Source organism: Lagenorhynchus albirostris, chromosome 4 (assembly GCF_949774975.1).
Source record: "Lagenorhynchus albirostris chromosome 4, mLagAlb1.1, whole genome shotgun sequence".
NCBI classification, from domain to species: domain Eukaryota; kingdom Metazoa; phylum Chordata; class Mammalia; order Artiodactyla; family Delphinidae; genus Lagenorhynchus; species Lagenorhynchus albirostris.
The window spans coordinates 108,086,863-108,108,506 of record NC_083098.1 but is presented as its reverse complement, the minus strand read 5'-3'; positions in this window follow the sequence as shown (position 1 = coordinate 108,108,506).

The window sequence follows — 21,644 nt, the reverse complement described above, 5'->3', positions numbered from 1 at the left end:
GTCACATTTGATCTTCATAATAGAAGTAACAAAACAAATTGCTACCCACACTGAACAGAGAAAAAATGAGGAACAGCAAGATTACAAAACTTTCCCAGAAACATAGCTCTTTCTAGTCTCTCTCCACCCTCCCACATTCCTTCTGTACCCAGCAATACCTTAGATATTTTCAGAAGTATAAGTCATATTTAGTAAATTATGGCTGAACTGATTTTATTATTCCAATTTAACAAGATTGTGAGTGCAATGCTTAGAACTGCTGCTCAATTCTTCTATCCTTCTGAGTCTGGTATTACAAAAACTCATGCTGTATTGCAAAAATGTTAATTATAATTTGACAAATAATATTTGTGTACCACCCCACAAAGCAGTTTTCAGAGTATAAATATAGACCTGTGCACTGCCCAAATGAAACAGCTTCTCCTGAGTTATCACTGAAAAATCAAGAGGCTATATTTTTAAATTCCAAAGGGCTAGACTGAAGTCAATATTTGTAAATATTAGCTACCATATTTTTTCTTCTGAGTAGTCCAATCTGATAACAAGGAAACCAAGTTGGATTGGGATCTGTGTTAAATAAAACTCTCCACTTACATGAAATGTGCTTTTTAGCCAGAATGGATGAGGGTATAAAAATGAGGCACAATCCAGCTCAAAGAGGCCTTGACTCTTTATCGTCCATCAGTTAAGGTGAAAAGCTCAGTGAAACTCCAGTGAGATTGGATTTAACATAAACTTCCTGAGCTGAATTCCATTATTGCTAAAGTAACTAGAAGGAAACAATTTAAATATTTTCCAGAATGCCAATATCGGGGTTTATTCAGCTTTTAACTAATAGAATTTTGAGAAGTGTTCATCCTCAAAGTGTCAAGAATTGCTTAAGCTTTATATCTAGAAAGAACATTAAAGAGTGTTATTCAAACTTCCTCCTAATGAAAGACATCTTAATAGAACTGAACAAAATTCTTCTTCAAATGTCCAGTAATGGACATTATTACTTCCCAAGAAACTTCATTCCATTGTTGGTCATAAAGTTATGTTGGTAGATAAAAAACAAAGTGAAGTTAAGTAACTGTGAGGGGATACTGTAGCCCGCAGCCAGAGAAAAGCCAGATTGATACATTTCTCACATACCTCTTACAGTATAGGTTTGATACGGTCATGGTGAGAGCAGTTAATAATTCAAACATCTGCTAGAAATCTCATTCAGTTAAAAGAAAACATGTAATAAGTTCTTAACTCACCCACTGATAATTTCCACTTTCAGAATACAGAGGAAAAGAAATACTGTGGGGACATTATTCTTAAGAAGTAATTACTGGTTATGTGGAAAGGATTTAAACTTGAAAAAAAGATTATTACATTGTATTAAATTTCATATAATTGAGAAAATCAACATGTTACAGAATTGGACATGAGGCAACTATCAAAAAGCCAAAAAAAAATTTTGAGTAATCTCAAGATATTCATTCACTTATCCAATTATCTTTTCACTATTTGATATTTATTGAGCACCTACTGTGTGCCAAGCTCTGTGAAGTACCAGAGAATAAAGATGATAATATAGTCTCTAACCAAAGGAGTTTGCAGTCTAGCTGACAGGACAAATAAATCAAAGATTCAGGCCTGTGATGATAACTTTGATAAAGAAAGCTGTGCCCTCTTGATTTTACTCTTCTACTGTATACATTATAGGATTTGGGCAAGGAGTTCTTTGAACCTCCTTATGGTTGCAAGTCAATGGTTCCTAAGTACTTATGGGCAACTATATCATTAGTTTGAGGATTTATTCCAATCTTCATTTGAATTCAGCATGAACAGTTTTAAAACATCTCTCAAGGAGATTCAAGGTGGCAGAGGAGTAGGCAGATGTGGAGTTCATCTCTCTACATGGATATATCAGAAATATATCTATAGATGCAACAATTCTCACAGAACACTGGCTGAAAACTAGCAGAAGACCTTGGATACCAGAAAGGACTATAAAGATCCCTGCATAACTGAGTAGGATGTAAATAAAGGAGAAGAAGGAGGAGAGGAAGCAGAATGGGACCTGCACCCTGGGGTGGAGGAGCTGAAGCAGAATAGAGATTCCCAAATTGGGGAAACCCCCTCTCTGATGGGCAAACCCCCTCTCCAATGGAGAAATCGATTGGGATAGAAGGGAAGCATTTGAGGCTGTCAGAGGAGGGTGAAGTGGCTAATCTGTGGCAGATGGGACAGAGTAAGAAATACACAGATGGTCCATACCATGGCCCTACATGCCCCAGACTGGGACGTGTGTTCACAGCTGTGCAAGGGGGCTGGGAGCTGGTGTGTGGGGATTGGAGAACAGGCCCAGAGTAAGAACTGCTGTTGGCTGTGGGGAGAGAAACTGAAGAGACTGAAGGGAGGAAATCTGCAGCAGGGAATGCCTATGGAGAAGACCAGACTGCCATGGAAGCAGAGCGCTATTGCTGAGTCACAGGCAAGGGAAGGAGCCCCTATTGTAGCCTCTCACTCCCCGCACACGGGCGCCTGCCAGCAACAATAAAATAAGCCTGCTTGGGTCTGGCTCTTGTGAGAGGCTGCTGAGGAATTAAAAAAGCCCACTCAGAGATGGCCCTCACGCATGGCTGCAGGGCAATAAAAAAAAAAAAAGAAAAAAAGCCCTCTAAGGGCTGACTCTCACACACCTGCTGCCAGGTGCCAGAAAATCCCCAGCCAGGGCTGAAACTCACCTGTCTACATCAGGTGCCAGAAAAGGCCCTCATTAGGGCCATATCCCTTGCGCCCATGGCCACCAGCCCCCCTGTACACTTGGCGCCACCAGGGCTCCCTTGATCCAAGCAGTCATACCACCACTGCACCCAGTCCTAACAGGGCTAGACCCAAGAGCTCCAAGGCAGCCTCAGGACCATACTCCTGTGGGTGAACCACACACAGAGGTGGGGATAAAACTAAAGGTGAACTCCAGTGATGGGGTGGCTAAGGAAGAAGACTGAAAATCTTTCCATCAGCTGTACAAGCTGCAGATTAAATCCTCGTGATCAGCTAGGTAGATCCTGCGACTACGGAATATCTGAGTATACAATGAGTGGTCCCACAAATGAAAACAGTCTAGCTCTGGCAGCTGTGGACTTTGGGGGCAAGCACACGCAGGAATTGGGCCAGATCAGAGTCTCAGTGGTCCCCACAGGGTCCTCAGTAGGCCCAGACACCAGCCCAGAGGAAGAGGAGAGCCTCTTGGGGAGGCAGAGATGGGCTGTGGCTCACAGCATGTGCAAGGACAGTTACATCAGAGACCCCAGGGAAACATAATTATTACTATTAATTTTATTATGTTTGGATTCATTCTGTTGCTGGTTCTAGCTTTTTCTGGGGGGGATTCTTTTTCTTTCTCTTTTTGTTTGTTGTTTTAGTTATTTTTTTTTTTTTTGTCTTTTGGGAATATCTGTGATTTATAACATATTTTTATTTTTTATTCTTATTTTTTATACATTTCTATTTTTACTTTGCTTTTCTGTTATTCTGTGTTCTTTCCCCTTTTTTCTTCCTCTTTTTCATTAACATATTTTTCTTTCTTTTTTTATACTTCCATTTATACTTTGCTTTTCTGTTGTCCTGTGTTTTTCCCTTTTTATTTTATTATTATTATTATTTTAATCATTTTTATTGGTTTGTTCTGTTTCCTTGCTTTATTCTTCAGCTGGCACACTGCTTTGGTTTTGTTTTTAGATTATGAGTTTTTGTTAGTTTTAATCCTAATTGTCTGATTTCATTTTTGAGTTCTGTTTTGTTGTTCTCTTACTTTTGTTTTCTTTGGCTCTGTTTTTGTTTCTTTTACATGTATGTGTTTCCTGGTTTCTGTTTTTGCTTGTATGATTGTGTTCTTACGATTTCCCTGGGGTTTTGTCTTTTTTTTTCTTCTTCTTCTTCAATATATTTCCTCTTTTGTTTCTTTTATATTTCTGTTTCTACATTGCTTTTCTGTTGTTCTCTCTTCTATCCCATTTCTCTTTCTCTCTTTTTTTTTTATATCATTATTGTCAGTTTCTTTTGTTTCTTTGCTTCATTCTCCAGTTAGCACTCTGCTTTGATTTTGGGTTTTCCCTTGGTTTTTTGTCAGCTTTCTTCTTAGTTGTTCAATTTCATTCTTAGGTTCTTTTGTTTGTCTGGTTGTTCTCTTGCTTTGATTTATTTGGTTCTGCTTTGTTTCATTTGTGTGTGTGTGTGTGTTTCCTTGTTTCTGTTTCTCTTTGTTTGATTTAACTTTTTACCATTTGTCTGGGGTTTTGTTAGTCTCATTTTTTTTTAATCTCATTTATTGCCAGGATGAGTGACTTACAGGGTCTTGGTCCCTCAACCAGAAGTCAGGCCTGAGACTCTGGAGTGGGAGCACCAAATCCAGGATGCTGGACCACTAGTGAATTTCCAGCCCCAGGAAAGATTAACCACCAAGAGCTCTCATGGAGGCCTCTATCTGAATCCAAGATCCAGCTATACCCAACTGCCAGCAGCTGCCAGTGATGGACACCTCACACAAAACAAAAGACAAGACAGGAAAACAAAACCAACCATCAGCCCACAGACTACCTAAAGTCATACTAAGCTCACAGAGACCCCAAAACACACCACCAGACATGGCCCTGCTCATCAGAGGGAAAAGTCTCAGCTTCACCAACCAGAATGCAGACACCAGTCCCTCACATCAGGAAACCTACAAAAGACACCAGACCAACCCCACCACTGGGGCAGAGAATACAAACAAGAGGAGCTACGACCCTGCAGCCTAAGGAAAGGAGACCTCAAATACTGTAAATTAGACACAATGAGAAGACAGAGAAATATCTTAGAGGCAAAGGAGCAAGATGAAAGCCCACAAGACCAAATACATGAAGAGGAAATAAACAAACAACCTGAGAAATAATTCAGAGTAATGATAGTAAAGATGATCCAAAATCTTGGAAATAGAATAGAGAAAATACAAGAAACATTTAACAAGGACCTAGAAGAACTAAAGAGCAAACAATCAGTAATGAAAAATGCAATAAATGAAATAAAAAATACTCTAGAAGGAATCAGTAGCAGAATAACTGAGTCAGAAGAATGGATAAGTGAGCTGGAGAAAGGTAGAAATAACTGCCTCAGAACAGAATAAAGAAAAAAGAATGAAAAGAAGGGAGGACAGTCTCAGAGACCTCTGGGACAACATTAATCAAATGAACATTCGAATATAGTCATCCCAGAAGAAGAAGAAAAAAAGAAAGGGTCTGAGAAAATATTTGAAGAGATTATAGTTGAAAACTTCCCCAACATGGGAAAGGAAATAGTCAATAAAATCCAGGAAGTGTAGAGAGTCCCATACAGGTTAAATCCAAGGAAAAACATGCTGAGACATATATTAATCAAACTAAGAAAAATTAAACACAAAGAAAAAAATATTAAAATCAACAAGGGAAAAGCAACAAATAACATACAAGGGTCCCCCATAACGTTAACAGCTGATCTTTCAGCAGGAGCTCTATAGGCCAGAAGGGAGTGGCAATATATATTTGAAGTGATGACAGGGAAAAACCTACAACCAAGATTATTCTACTCAGCAAGGATTCCTTTCAGATTTGATGGGGAAATCAGAAGCTTTACAGACAAGAAAAATTAAGAGAATTCAGCACCACAAAAACCAGCTTTACAACAAATACTAAAGGAACTTCTCTAGTCAGAAAACACAAGAGAAGGAAAACACTTACAAAAACAAAGCCAAACAATTAAGAATATGGTAATAGGAACATATATATAAATAATTACCTTAAAAGTAAATGGAATAAATGCCCCAACCAAAAGATACAGACTGGCTGAATGGATACAAAAACAAGACCTATATATATGCAGTCTACTATAAACCCACTTCAGACCTAGGGACACATAAAGACTGAAAGTGAGAGGATGGTAAAAGATATTCCATTCAGATAGAAATCAAAAGAAAGCTGTAGTAACAATACTCAGTCAAAATAGACTTTAGAATAAAGACTATTATAAGAGACAAGGAAGGACACTATATAATGATCAAATGATCAATCCAAGAAGAAGATATAACAATTGTGAATATCTATGCACTCAACATAGGAGCACCTCAATACATAGGCAAATGCTAACAGACATAAAAGGGGAAATCAACAGTAACAAAATAATAGGTGACTTTAACACCCCACATACACCAATGGACAGATCATCCAAAATGAAAAAGGAAACACAAGCTTTAAATGACATATTAGAACAGATAGATTTAATTGATCTTTATAGGACATTCCATCCAAAAACAATAGAATATACTTTCTTCTCAAGTACAAATGGAACATTCTCCAGGATAGATCACATCTTGGGTCACAAATCAAGTCTCGGTAAATTTAAGAAAATTGAAATCATATCAAGCATCTTTTCCAACCACAACACTATGAGACTAGATACCAATTACAGGACAAAAACTGTAATAAATACAAATACATGGAGGCTAAACAATACACTATGAAATAACCAAGAGATCACTGAAGAAATCAAAGGAAAATCAAAAATACCTAGGAAAATGTTCAGGCGGAGCTTCAAAATGGCAGAAGAGTAAGATGTGGAGATCACCTTCCTCCCCACCAATACATCAGATATACATCTACATGTGGAACAACTCTTACAGAACACCGACTGAACGCTGGCAGAAGACCTCAGACCTCCCAAAAGGCAAGAAGCTCCCCACGTACCTGGGTAGGGTAAAAGAAAAAAGAAAAAACAGAGACAAAGAATAAGGACAGGACCTGCACCAGTGGGACTGAGATGTGAAGGAGGAAAGGTTTCCACACACTAGGAAGCCCCTTCATGGGTGGAGACTGCGGGTGGCGGAGGGGGGGAGTTTTGGAGCCATGGAGGAGAGCGCAGCAACAGGGGTGCAGAGGGCAAAGTGGAGAGATTCCCGCACAGAGGATCAGTGCTGACCAGCACTCATCAGCCCGAGAGGTTTCTCTGCTCACCCACTGGGGACGAGTGAGGGCTGGGAGCTGAGGCTCAGGCTTCGGCTGGATCCCAGGGAGAGGACTCGGGTTGGTCACGTGAACACAGCCTGAAAGGGGCTAGTGCACCATGGCTAGCCGGGAGGGAGGCCGGGAAAATGTCTGGAGCTGCTGAAGAGACAAGAGACTATTTTTGCCTCTTTGTTTCCTGATGTGCAAGGAGGGGGGATTAAGAGCGCCCCTTAAAGGACCTCCAAAGATGGGCGCAAGCTGCGGCTATCAGCGCAGACCCCAGAGAGAGGCATGGGATGCTAAGGCTGCTGTAGCCAACAAGAAGCCTGTGTGCGAGCACAGGTCACTATCCACACTTCCGCTCCCAGGAGCCTGTGCAGCCTGTCACTGCCAGTGTCCCGTGATCCAGGGAAAACTTCCCCAGGAGAATGCACGGTGCGCCTCAGGCTGCTGCAACATCACACCGGCCTCTGCCGCCACAGGCCTGCCCCACATCCGCACCCTTCCCTCCCCCAGGCCTGAGTGAGCCAGAACACCCAAATCAGCTGTTCCTTTAACCCCATCCTGTCTGAGCGAGGAAAAGACGGTCTCAGGCGACCTACACACAGAGGCGGATCCAAATCCAAAGCTGAACTCCAGGAGCTGTGAGAACAAAGAAGAGAAAGGGAAATCCCTCCCAGCAGCCTCAGGAACTGCGGATTAAATCTCCACAATCAACTTGATGTACCCTGCATCTGTGGAATACCTGAATATACAATGAATCATCCCAAATTGAGGAGGGGGACTTTGGGGGCAATGATATATATATATATTTTCCCCTTTATCTCTTTTTGTGAGTGTGTATGTATGTGCTTCTGTGTGATTTTGTCTGTATAGCTTTGCTTTTACCATTTGTCCTAGGGTTGTCTGTCCGTTTTTTGTTTTGTTTTGTTTTACTTAATTTTTTTTTCTTAATAATTATTTTTTTATTTTAATAACTATATTTTTCCTTTCTTTCTTCCTTCCTTCCTTTCTTTCTTTCTTTCTTTCTTTCTTTCTTTCTTTCTTTCTTTCTTTCTTTCTTTCTTTCTTTCTTTCTTTCTTTCTTTCTTTCTTTCTTTCTTTCTTTCTTTCTTTCTTTCTTTCTTTCTTTCTTTCTTTTTTCTCCCTTGTATTCTGAGCCATGTGGAGGACAGGCTCTTGGTGCTCCAGCCAGGCGTCAGGGCTGTGCCACTGAGGTGGGAGAGCCAAGTTCAGGACCCGTCCACAAGACACCTCCCAGGTCCATGTAATATCAAATGGCAAAAATTTCCCAGAGATCTCCATCTCAACACCAAGACACAGCTCCATTAAATGATCAGCAGGCTACACTGCAGGACTCACAACCTATGCCAAACAACTAGCAAGACAGGAAGACAACCCCATCTATTAACAGAGAGGCTGCCTAAAATAATAATAAGGTCACAGACACTCCAAAACACACCACCACATGTGGACCTGCCAGCCAGAAACACAAGATCCAGCCTCATCCACCAGAACACAGGCACTAGTCCCCACCAGGAAGCCTACACAACCCACTGAGCCAACCTTAGCCACTGGAGAGAGACACCAAAAACAACAGAAATTATGAACCAGCAGCCTGTGAAAAGGAGACCCCAAACACAGTAAGTTAAGCAAAATGAGAAGACAGAGAAACATGCAGCAGATGAAGGAGCAAGGCAAAAATCCACCAGACCTAACAAATGAAGAGGAAATAAACAGTCTACCTAAAAAAGAATTCAGAATAATAAGAGTAAAGATGATCCACAACCTTGGAAATACAATAGAGAAAATACAAGAAACGTTTAACAAGGGCCTAGAAGAACGAAAGAGCAAAGAAACAGAGATGAACAACACAATAAATGAAATTTAAAATTCTCTAGAAGGGATCAATAGAAGAATAACAGAGGCAGAAGAACGGATAAGTGACCTGGAAGATAAAATAGTGGAAATAACTACTGCACAGCAGAATAAAGAGAAAAGAATGAAAAGAATTGAGGACAGTTTCAGAGAGCTCTGGGACAACATTAAATGCACCAACATTCGAATTATAGAGGTCCCAGAAGAAGAGAAAAAGAAAGGGACTAAGAAAGTATTTGAAGAGATTATAGTTGAAAACTTCCATTCTGTGGGAAAGGAAATAGTTAATCAACTTCAGGAAGCACAGAGAGTCCAATACAGGATAAATCCAAGGAGAAATATGCCAAGAAACATATTAATCAAACTATTAAAAATTAAATACAGAGAACAAATATTAAAAGCAGCAAGGGAAAAACAACAAGTAACACATGAGGGAATCCCCATAAGGTTAACAGCTGATCTTTCAGCAGAATCTCTGCAAGCCAGAAGGGAGTGGCAGGACATATTTAAAGTGATGAAAGAGAAAAATCTACAATCAAGATAAATCTACCAGCAAGGATCTCATTCAGATTTGACAGAGAAATCAAAACCTTTACAGACAAGAAAAAGCTAACAGCATTCAGCACCACCAAACTAGCTTTACAACAAATGCTAAAAGAACTTCTCTAGGGAGGAAACACAAGAGAAGGAAAAGACCTAGAATAATAAACCCAAAATAATTAAGAAAATGGTAATAGGAACATACATATTCATAATTACCTTAAATATAAATGGATTAAATGCTCCAACCAAAAGACATAGACTGGCTGAATGGATACAAAAACAAGGCTCATATATATGCTGTCTACAGGAGACCCACTTCAGACCTAGGGACACATAGAGACTGAAAGTGAGGGGATGGAAAAAGATATACCATGCAAATGGATATTTAAAGAAAGCTGGAATAGCAATTCTCATATCAGACAAAATAGACTTTAAAACAAAGACTATTACAAGAGACAAAGAAGGACACTACATAATGATCAAGGGATCAATCCAAGAAGAAGATATAACAATTGTAAATATTTATGCACCCAACATAGAAGCACCTCAATACATAAGACAAATACTAAGAGCCATAAAAGGGGAAATCGACAGTAACACAATCATAGTAGGGAACGTTAACACCTCACTTTCACCAATGGACAGATCATCCAAAATGAAAATAAAAAAGGAAACACAAGCTTTAAATGATACTTTAAACAAGATGGACTTAATTGATATTTGTAGGACATTCCATCCAAAAACAACAGAATACACATTCTTCTCAAGTGCTCATGGAACACTCTCCAGGATAGATCATATCTTGGGTAAAAGACCAAGCCTTAGTAAATTTAAGAAAATTGAAAACATATCAAGTATCTTTTCTGACCACAATGCTATGAGAACAGATATCAATGACAGGAAAAAAATCTGTAAGAAATACAAACACATGGAGGCTAAACAATACACTACTTGATAACCAAGAGATCACTGAAGAAATCAAAGGAAATCAAAAAAATACCTAGAAACAAATGACAATGAAAACACAATGACACAAAACCTATGGAATGCAGCAAAAGCAGTTCTAAGAGGGAAGTTTATAGCTATACAAGTCTACCTGAAGAAACAAGAAACATCTCAAATAAACAACCTAACCTTCCACCTAAAGCAATTAGAGAAAGAAGAAAAAAAAAAAAACCCAAGGTTAGCAGAAGGAAGGAAAATATAAAGATCAGATCAGAAATAACTGAAAAAGAAATGAAGGAAATGATAGCAAAAGTCAGTAAAACTAAAACCTGGTTCTTTGAGAAGATAAACAAAATTGATAAACCATTAACCAGACTTATAAAGAAAAAAAGGGAGAAAACTCAAATCAATAGAATTAGAAATGAAAAAGGAGAAGTAACAACTGACACTGCAGAAATACAAAGGATCAGGAGAGATTATTATAAGCAACTATATGCCAAAAAAATGGACAATCTGGAAGAAATGGACAAATTTTTAGAAATGCACTACCTTCCGATACTGAACTAGGAAGAAATCGAAAATATGAACAGAGCAATCACAAGTACTGAAATTGAAACAGTGATTAAAAATCTTCCAACAAACAACAGCCCAGGACCAGATGGCTTCACAGGTGAATTCTAGCAAATATTTACAGAAGAGCTAACACCTATCCTTCTCAAACTCTTCCAAAATATAGCAGAGGGAGGAACACTCCCAAACTCATTCTATGAGTCCACCATCATTCTGACACGAAAACCAAAGATGTCACAAAGAAAGAAAACTACAGGCCAATATCACTGATGAACATAGATGCAAAAATCCTCAATAAAATACAAGCAAACAGAATCCAACAGCACATTAAAAGGATCATACATTACGATAGAGTGGGGTTTCTCCCAGGAATGCAAGGATTCTTCAATATATGCAAATCAATCAACGAGATACACGATATTAACAAATTGAAGGAGGAAAACCATATGATCATCTCAATAGATGCAGAGAAAGCTTTTGACAAAATTCAACACCCATTTATGATAAAATCCCTCCAGAAAGTAGGCATAGAGGAAACTTTCCTCAACATAATAAAGACTATATAAGACAAACCAACAGCCAATATCATCCTCAATGGTGAAAAAAAGAAACCATTTCCACTAAGATCAGGAACAAGACAAGGTTGCCCACTCTCACCACTATTATTCAACACAGTTTTGGAAGTTTTAACCACAGCAATCATAGAAGAAAGATAAATAAAAGGAATCCAAATTTGAAAGAAGTGAAGCTGTCACTGTTTGCAGATGACATGATACTATACATAGAGAATGTTAAGATGCTACCAGAAATCTGTGTGAGGTAGTCAATGAATTTAGTAAAGTAGCAGGATACAAAATTAATGCACAGAAATCTCTTGCAATCCTATACACTAATGATGAAAATCTAAAAGAGAAATTAAGGAAACACTCCCATTTACCATTTCAACAAAAAGAATGCACAACCTAGGAGTAAATCTACTCAAGGAGACAAAAAACCTGTATGCAGAAAAGTATAAGACACTGATGAAAGAAATTAAAGATGATACAAAAAGATGAAGAGATCTACCATGTTCTTGGATTGTAAGAAATAACATTGTGAAAATGACTCTACTACCCAAAGCAATCTATCAATTCAATGCAACGCCTATCAAACTGCCAGTAGCTTTTTTTACAGAACTAGAAGAAAATATTTCACAGTTTGTATGGAAACACAAAAGATCCCGAATAGCCAAAGCAAGCTTGAGAAAGAAAAACAGAGTTGGAGGAATCAGGCTCCCAGACTTCAGACTATAATACAAAGCTACAGTAATCAAGACCGTCTGGTACTGGCACAAAATTGAAATATAGATAACTGGAAAAGGATAAAAAGCCCAGAGATAAACCCAGGCACATATGGTCACCTTATCTTTGAGAAAGGAAACAAAAATATGCAATGGAGAAAAGAAACCCTCCTCAATAATTGGTGCTGGAAAAACTGGACAGCTACATGTAAAAGAAAGAAATTAGAACACATCCTAACACTGTACACAAAAATAAACTCAAAATTGATTAAAGACCTAAGGGTAAGGCCAGAAATTAAAATATTCTTAGAGGAAAACATAGGCAAAACACTCTTTGACATAAATCACAGAAAGATCTTTTTTGACCCACCCCCTAGAGTAATGGAAATAAAATAAAAAATAAACAAATGGGACCTACTTAAACTTAAAAGCTTTTGCACAACAAAGGAAACTATAAACAAGACAACCCTCAGAATGGGAGAAAAGATTTGCCATTGAAGTTACTGACAAAGGATTAATCTCCAAAATATACAAGCAGCTCATGCATCTCAATATCAAAACAAACAAACAACCCAATCCAAAAATGGGCAGAAGACCTAAATAGACATTTCTCCAAAGAAGATACACAGATTGCTGACAAACACATGAAAGAATGCTCAACATTACTAATCATTAGAGAAATGCAAATCAAAACTACAATGATGTATCACCTCACACCAGTCAGAATGGCCATCATCAAAATCTACAAACAGTAAATGCTAGAGAGGGTGTGGAGAAAAGGGAACTCTCTTGTTCTCTTGGTGGGAATGTAGATTGTTACAGCCACTATGGAGAACAGTATGGAAGTTCCTTAAAAAACTAAAAATAGAACTACCATATGACACAGCAATCCCACTACTCAGCTTATACCCTTAGAAAACCATAATTCAAAAAGAGTCATGTACCACAATGTTCATTGTAGCAGTATTTACAATTGCCAGGACATGGAATCAATCTAAATATCCATGGACAGATTAATGGTAAAGAAGATGTGGTGCATATATATAATGGAATATTACTCAGCCATAGAAAGGAATGAAATTGAGTTATTTGTAGTACGGTGGATGGACCTAGATTCTGTCATACAGAGTGAAGTAATTCAGAAAGTGAAAAACAAATACCGTATGCTAATGCACATATATGGAATCTATAAAAAAATGCACTGATGAACCTAGGGGCAGGACAGGAATAAAGACACAGATGTAGAGAATGTACTTGAGGACACAGAGGGGGAAGGGGAATCTGGGACAAAGTGAGAGAGTAGCATTGACATATATACACTACCAAATGTGAAATAGATAGCTAGTGGGAAGCAGCTGCATAACCCAGCTCGGTGCTTTATGGCCACATAGAGGGGTGGGATAGGGAGAGTGGGAGGGAGATGCAAGAGGGAGGCAATATGAGGATATATGTATATGTATAGCTGATTCACTTTTTATAAAGCAGAAACTAACACACCGTTGTAAAGCAATTGTACTCCAATAAAGATGTTAAAAAAAAAACTGTTGAGTTTTCTGTCTTTCCTACTTGATTAAAATAGCTCTATGAGGGCAGGAAGAACCTTAATATCCAGGATTTAGGAGATGCATGACAAATGTTTTGAATAGATGGTAACAGCACTTAGCTTGTGTTTTGAAGGATGAATAGGAGTTCCCTAAAAGCAGGTAAATTGAGTGGGAAACCTAGACAAAGGGAAGAGTAGGCTAAAAACTCTGAAATGTGCTGGAAACAATTAGTTCGGGAAAGACAAATACTTTTAGGTTTTTTAGGCTAGCATTCAGGAAGAAGTAGCAAGGCATAATGAGACTAGAAAAGATAATTTGAGGTTTGATTAAGAAAAACTTGATATGTTAGGAAAAGGAATTTGGATTTTATCTTACATTCAATGGGGAGTCCAGACTAGTAAGCACCGTGTGTAGCTTCTCAATATGGGGGAAAAATAGGAAAGATCATTTATGTCCTACCATAAAAGATGTCCAGTGCTCAGCCAACACATTTCTTAATATAAATATCATTATCTTTATAACCAGCCTCCACATTAAGTTCATGGCAGTGTCCATGATGAGACACAGCACAATATGTTGATGAACCCAAAAATGAGCTACAAAGAAATCCCTCAACTCTTATACCAGTAGACTCCATCTTTTCCCAGCGTAACATGTGTAGATGAAAAAGAAACCTACGGAAATATCAACTGTACATTTTTCTAAGTATATATAATGCCTAATATATAATTGCTAAAGTCATAAAATATCTGGTCTCTAGGCAAGTTATATTTATCTAATGACTATCAAACTATCTTTACATTACTGTTTAATAACTATCCTGTTCTCTTATTAAGGAAAAACCATACATGGTGTGATACTGTACTATGGTTTATTATTTTTCTTCAGATACAGACATGACACCATAACATTAAGAAGTCATGTCTTTGGCCATATTCAAATAAATAAAATACACTAAAAGCCATAATCTCTGAAGGATCGCAGGGTTTCTGCAAGGAAATGAAAATGTAGATGCAGACATCTGATTTTCTCAGTTCCTTCAGGAACCCTTAGCAGCCTGCTCTGTGTGAGACACAAAAGGCTTTTGTGACGCACATTCTGTGCATCACAAATGGAGAGCCCTGGCCAAAGAAAATATACAGTTACCAGAAGAATAAACCCAGGATGAAAAGCACAGAGGTAGCATCAATAGACGTCTAATATGCCATTGGCCCATCTGGTTAGAATCACATCATCAAAATTAGAGCTGGAGTAGACCTTCCAGGTCATCCCATCCATCCCCTTGCCAACACAACAATCATCTTTCTGAGGACCTGGTCCAGTTCAATTTCATATGTCTCAAGAGACAAGAATTCCACAGATTCTGTGGGCAAGATATTTACCATATTTAAAAAGGCAAATGTAGTCATGGTTGAAATTTCAGTCAGTAAAATAATTGCATTCAGCCTTAGAAACATAAGGAATTGGCTTTTTTTAAGTAGAAATTCTCCCGGTGGAAGACAAAGAGCTTGGTGCCTGGAGAATCACAATTGAGATGGAAATAAGAATTGCCAAGAGCCAGACAAAGATTTAAGGGAACCTCAGAACTGTGTCAAGGGCTTTCTAGAATCAGTCCAAGGAAATTCTAAGCAGTGTTCAAACCCTTCTTCTGTGGTACAAATGGGATTGGAACAGTTGTGATCAGGAACAAGCTAAGGTGTTGGAAAAAGAGGTGGGATGGAAATCAGAGTTCTAGGTTCTCATCAGTGACAGAAAACACATCTTCTATTGGAAGATGGTGGGGGAAAGGAGTACAATTGCATATTAAGAGAAATCCTATGTGAAGAGCAAAGAAATAGAGTCAGACGCATGTGAAATTTGCAAGTGTCTGAAGGTAGGATCAAAAATATAGCCAATGGAGTCAAGAGTTTAGAAGTAAGGAGATAAGATCTAGTATAAAAGTTTGACCTGGAGATTATCATATTAAGTGAAGTAAGTCAGACACAGAAAGACAAATATCATACGATATCACTTATATGCAGAATCTAAAAAAAAAAAAACTACAAATGAACTTATTTACAAAACAGAAACAGACTCACAGACTTAGAGAATGAACTTATGGTTACCAGAGGGGAAGGGTTTGGGGGAAGGATAGACTGGGAGTTTGAGATTGAAATGTACACACTGCTATATTTAAAATAAATAACCAGCAAGGCCCTACTGTAAAAAAATAAAAATAATTTTTTAAAAATAAAAATAAATAATATTTTTTAAAGTTTGAGTTCAAAAGAATGAGCTCTTCATTGTTTTTAAATAATTTTTAAATAGTGAGAAATTTTACCCAAAAATAGTGTTATATATTATTATGATACATATATAATAGATAGAAACACCAGCATTTCTGAGTGAAACATGAGATGGAATTAGGTGAGAAGGGAATTCTGGAAACCTCATGCCCAAACTCATCTATTTCTGTGGAGGAACTTGCCTCATTTCTGTGGAACCCCTGGCATTGATTTAAAATACAAATTTTTGACTGTAGAATTAACAATTATGCTGATTATTCTGTGGTGGAGCTGTCAAAAAGGAAGAGATACAGTTCTTGAATTCTACCCATGGAACTCAGAACTTATTTAAGTTAATATCCTGTTACTTTGTACAAAAAATGTAGCTCAGTAGTCTTCACAAATCCCACAATCATATCTATCTCAGAAGATCATGTGATGTGTTGCCTGTGGACATGGTCTGTGGCTTGCCTTTATGTATCAGCAAAGTAGGGAGCCCAGCCTAAAAGGTTCAAGATGGGGAGTATAGCCAGAAAATAGAATAGTACATAGAGTTGAGAAAAGAGAAGAGAAAATAACCAAACTAGAAAACAGGAAAGGAGTTATAAAAATAAAAACAGTCAATAATAGGACCACCTGGGATGAAACCTGGGTACTGATTTTGTAGCCAACATTATTGTCTTCCTAAAAGAAATGCACACACCATCCTTCTTCCTTGCTAACAAAAATATGACTTTGTTTGCATAATACACCCTCCTCCACCCAGCCTTGCACTTAACTAGACCAGTCACAGTAATTCCATGTTTCTTGCCAATAATTGATTTAGGAAAAGACATATGATGCTGTTGTGGGCAAAGGGGAGGTTTAATAGGGAGCTTCTGTTTCTTCTCCTACAATGGTCTAACTGGAGTAAGATGGTCCCTCTTCTTTTCCTAGATATGTCTTTTCTTAGATGGCTGAACAACTGGAACTACAGAAGTCCTCTTATGACTGTGAAAGGACATACTGGGTAATAATGTTGACACAGACAGCTTGAGTTCTTGGTGTCATGGCTGAATCACTAAATTACCAAATGTTAGAACTGCACTACCTTTGGGTTTCTGTTTAGAGCAAATAAATACCTGCTTTTTTCTTACTTCTTAGGTTAGCTGAGGCAAGGGATTTTGTTAGTGACAAACTAAGCACCCCAACTGATAGGAGAGAAAGCAGATTTTGTTTTGAATTGTCATAATTGTTACCCCTTTAGGTGTTTCTTGTACACATTATTTGGTATCTATCACTGAACTGAAATTTTTCTTAAAGCAGAAAATATTCATTCCATAGAGAAGGACCAAGAATATGATGAAAGAGAAACATGAACTGATTTTGTGAGATGAAGTCAAACTTTCATCACAGAGTTTAAGAAGCAGTTTAAATATTTATACATATTAGACTAACAGACCAAGTAGGAGAAAGAAAAATCTTTAGAGAAACCGAGGAAAATAAATCAATACTGTGTGAGCTCCTTGAGGGCAGGCACCATGTTTTGTCTATTGCTAGGTATATCCAATATTCAGCAACATGAGTGGCACGTGGCAGGTGCTCTATAAATGCAGAGTTAAGTAACAGAACGAAATTATAGGTCTAGTAATTGATATTTATTCTCAGTTTCATCCAAGCATTTCCCAGTTGCTTATGGCATATTTGAGTAGATGAGGCTGGGCTGGTACCAGGAACTATGTCCAAAGACTAGAACTAGTGAAGCAGTAGCTGTAAATGTGCCATAACCATGAGAATTTTGTGGCAGTGACTATTGACTATTCATTAAAATTAAAATCCACGTTCAACTTCCCAGAATGGCAGTAAGAATCACAATGAATAAGTCTAAAACCCATGGGCATGAGCATCACAGCTCACAATGATTTGACATGTCCTGCCTCCAATGATCTTTCCAGTAGTCCTAGGCAAACAATAACCAGACTCTCTTGCATGATTTGGTCATGTGACTGAGTTCTAGCCAACAGAGTGTGACGGGTGTCACATCTGGGCATAGCTTTTAAGAAGCAAGTGTATTGTCTCCATATTCTCCTTTCAGTGTCCTACCAGCTAGTAAAGATGGCAATGAAACCCTAGGGAGTGCCAGAGCCATAAGCTGGAAGATGCCTGAGTCCATGAATTACTGCTGTTGATGAATAATCAACACCAACCAGAAATAATTTGCTATTGAGATTGACCTCTTATATATTCTGCCATTTTTTGTAACCATTGTTTAGCCTACTTTAAATAATGCAGCCTGTCCACATCTATTTGGCTTGTGAGCACAATACCAGCCTTCTCAAGATCTCAGAATGATGGGGAGAATCGTGTTAAAAAAAATCTGCAATGAAAATGGATGTGCTTTGCAGTTTATATGCTTTGACATACACTAGCTGGTATGGTCTACATGACAACCCCATAAAATAACCAGGGCAGATATTATTATCCTCATATCAGAGGTGAGAAATCAATGATCAAGGGGTTAAACAAATTGTCTAAATCTACTGAGTGCTAGACTTAGAACTAAAGCATCAATCTTTTGATTTTAAATTCTTTGTTTTTCCAATTGTAAATATGCTAAATGTCTACCTCTGTCTAAAATATTTTCTTGATGGATAGCTTTACTGCAGAAATTCTTCCAAGGGATTAAGGATTATTTTAGAAGATTCATCTCACTTGAATTCTAAATATGGGATCTAAATATGGAAGGATTTATCATTCCAGAGGATTTAGCAATGAAGTTGACTCTATCACAGATCATTTTTCTTTGTAGAGTCTCTCAGTGTCTCAGACTAGGATGACTTCCACAGAGGTTATTGAGCTTATTCTCCTTCCCCAAAACAAAAGCTTCTCTGACAAATCTGAGATTTGGTTGATCAGCCACTACTTGATCACCTCTAATGATGGAGCACTCACTACTTCAAAAGTTTTCTCAGTCTGTTGGTGGGCAACCAACTCATTCTGGTTTCCATAGAACTTTCTTCAATTTTATAACTGAAAGTCCCCTGGACTTGGAACCCCCTCAGCCCTGACCAAATCGGGAGGGTCAGTGACCCTAAGATTGTTGAACATTGGAAATTATTAAAACACTCTTTTAAATTAAATGAAACTTGTCTTGCCATAACTTCTGCCAGGTTTTCTTATTTTTCCCTCTTTGATGTCTATTATTCAACCTAAATTTGTTTCTTGCTGATCCCTGGAGAGTCTCTGGTTCTCTATAGCTGCCAAAGCTTGCATAAAACTGCACTTTCAAGCATTGCTCTATCATAAACCACAGGATCAATAGATCATAGATCTAAACTTTTAATCTTTGGGTTTGATAGACAGGGCCTGATGACACACTAGCAACAATTCATATCCCTTAAGTCAATTATTCTCCCTATAAGCCTATAGTGTAAGCCTTTGAAATTGTTTTCCTGGTTACCCAAGGTGAGTTTTGTGATAGAATTATTGACAATAAAAATAAATGTACTCCTATTATAGTTTATTGTGTGTAAACATAATTAATTAATTAAAAACAATTGATTCTTAAATATAAAATAGTTATTTTCTCACTGAAAGCTCTTGAGAAAAAAAAATAATTATCTTCTAAGGTTTCACCATTGAGCTTAATGTGCCTCTGAGAGTTGAACCCTTTTTTCTTTCTTCTCTTTCTTCTTTTTTCTTTTTTTTTAATATGAGTGCAGCACTTAACCTATGGGGAAAGGAACAGTCTCTACATTATTGGGTACTGAGGAACCACCAAAACCAGGAACTTTGTGTTTTATGAGTTTTCCCCAAATCAAAGCAACAGGGTTATGGTCAACATCATCCTTTCACTCCCACTGGGTTCTTTCATAGAGTTGCTTTGGGGGCAAAAGAAACGTTTTTCACTGAAAAGCACATCTACTTCATTGCTTTCTTTCCTGCTGAAAGTAGACTGGGATCTGAACAGACCATCAGGCTCCTAATCCAAACTAGGTTTCTTTATGTTGTTTTGACTTTCTTGCCACTTATGATATCTGTTACCTGGTAGAATTCTTCATAAACCTAGTTCTTGGAAGTATATTTTCTGTATGCAGCCAAAATTTTTTTTTAAAATTGAGTAAAATCATGATGACCATCATGAATCTGAGATTTTTGAGAAGCAAAAGTTTTAGGTTGACAGTACTTTTAGAAGCTTAACAATATTATCTTGTAAATGGAATAAGAGTTTTAAGGTTAAATTTTTTAATTATAGGAGGTTAGAATGAAATGGGGCTTTAGAGATCAATTACGTTAATCATGCCCATTTTACAGATGGGAAATTTGAAGTCCAGAAGCACAGATCATCACTCTAATGGTCAGTGGCAGAGTTCTGAAGACAGCCAGACTGACCTCTCTCTTCAACTCAACAAGTTAAACAGTGATTGTTTGCCTTTAGGGAGTATGAAGCCCTTTGAGAACTGGATGAATATTATGGAACTTGGCAAAAATGCACATACACTCAATATTTCTCATGTAATTTCAGGAGATTTAAATTCCTTAAGAAGTTTATCTTTGGATCCAACTGGGCCATGCTCTTATGCTTGGGATGGCTTTCCAAGGGAACAACTTGGGTAATTCCTGAATGGACTCTATATTTAATGGAGAAATCAAATTAGAATTTAATTATTTGAAATTTAATATTTTAAGAAATCAATTTATTGTTGTTGTTTTACATTCATATTACAGTTTTAAGCTAGTTCTGTATGAACAAATTACTTCTGTATGAAAAAATTATTTGGATAATAGGACAAAAATCTGAAATTTATCTCAAGGATTAATAAGGTGAGACCTGGGCAATGTCACTCGAAATAACACCCTAGAATATTTAGATCTGATTGCTCTAAATCTATCTGTGTTTCAAACTCCTACCCAAATTTAGGGAAAATAACAAACTTTTTATTTCAGTTTTACCAATTTTAGCATGACCTTCCTAATCTAACAATATTGCATTTGTGTGATAAACAATGATAAGTAACTGTTATAACTAATATTTATTGTGCTCTTACTCTATACCAAGAGTATGCTGATGAATTTATGTGTTATATCTCTTCACAATGATATAAGTTGGATTTTATTATATACATTTTTTACAGTTAAAAGGAATTGAATCCTACAGAGGTTTAAACATTTCCCAAGGTCATCAGCTACTGCAGTGCTTCTCTGTCTAGGATAATCACCCCCTTTCTCACTCCACCACAAGCAAAGAGATATTTGGCAGTGTCTGGAGACATTTTTAATCATCATAACTGGGAAGATGCTATTCACATCTAATAGGTAGAGGCCATAAATGCCACTAAACATCCTACAGGGTACAGGACACCCCCCTACACACACACACACACACACACACACACACACACACACACACACGAACACACAAATAATTATTTGGCTCAAAATGTCAATAATGCTGAGGTTGAGAAATGCTAAACTGGTAAGTGACAGATTGAGAATTCAAGCCTAAATAATATGATTCCAGAGTGAACACTCAATATTTTCTCTCAAAATACAGGTTTAATATTACACATTTTATCAAAATATTGATAATAATAGCCTATCATTTTGCAAATGTTTTTTGTGCTCACTTAACAGTTTATAACCCACAGTTTGT